Source organism: Fonticula alba (assembly GCF_000388065.1).
Source record: "Fonticula alba strain ATCC 38817 unplaced genomic scaffold supercont2.6, whole genome shotgun sequence".
NCBI lineage: Eukaryota > Rotosphaerida > Fonticulaceae > Fonticula > Fonticula alba.
In genome coordinates, this window is record NW_009242976.1 from 2,070,492 (window position 1) to 2,071,239 (window position 748).

Genomic DNA, 748 nt, shown 5'->3' on the forward strand with positions numbered 1-748 from the left:
CCCCCCCCCCCCCCCAGGGCATGCGCCATTGACGAGCGCACTCCCCCCTCCTCTCCAAGGAGGGGCCGCCCCCCGGGCGACACCCATGCCCGAGGGCCAACATCCCCGGGAGGCCCTCGTGCTGCCCGAGGGCGCCCGCTGATGACGACCGCGGGCCGGGCGCGCCTCCGATTGCTCGACTCCCGGCCCCGGTGCGGCGGCCAACAGCAAGTTCCCCCCCTGCTCCCGGGGGTGCCTTTTTTCCTGGGCGCCGGCCGGTCCCCGTGTGACGCCAGCTCTCTGTGGTGGGGGGGAGTCTGTGTGGGTGGTCCTCCCATGCCCCGGGCGCGAGAGGGGGGGGGGGGGAGAGAGCTGGCTGCAGCCCCCCCCCCGGCCTCCAGTCTCGGGGCGATGCGCCGCCCGTGTGCGAGGGGGGGGGGACCCTGTCGGGCACCGTCCCTCCCGTGGCGTGCCCTCTCCCGGGGGCGCGGGCAACACCGGTGGGGGCGGCCGCGCCGCACCGGGGGTGGGGGGGGGTATAAAAGGGCCGCCGGCTCCGGCCGACTACCAAGTTGAGAGCACCCCACTTTTTCCAACCAGCTACTCTCGTACTGGTTCTTCCCCTCCCCTTCGCTCGCAACTTTCGCGCTTCCCCCCCCCTTCCCAAGATGTCCGACGATATTGTTCCCCTTGTCATCGACAACGGCTCCGGCATGTGCAAGGCCGGCTTCGCCGGTGACGACGCCCCCCGCGCCGTCTTCCCTTCCAT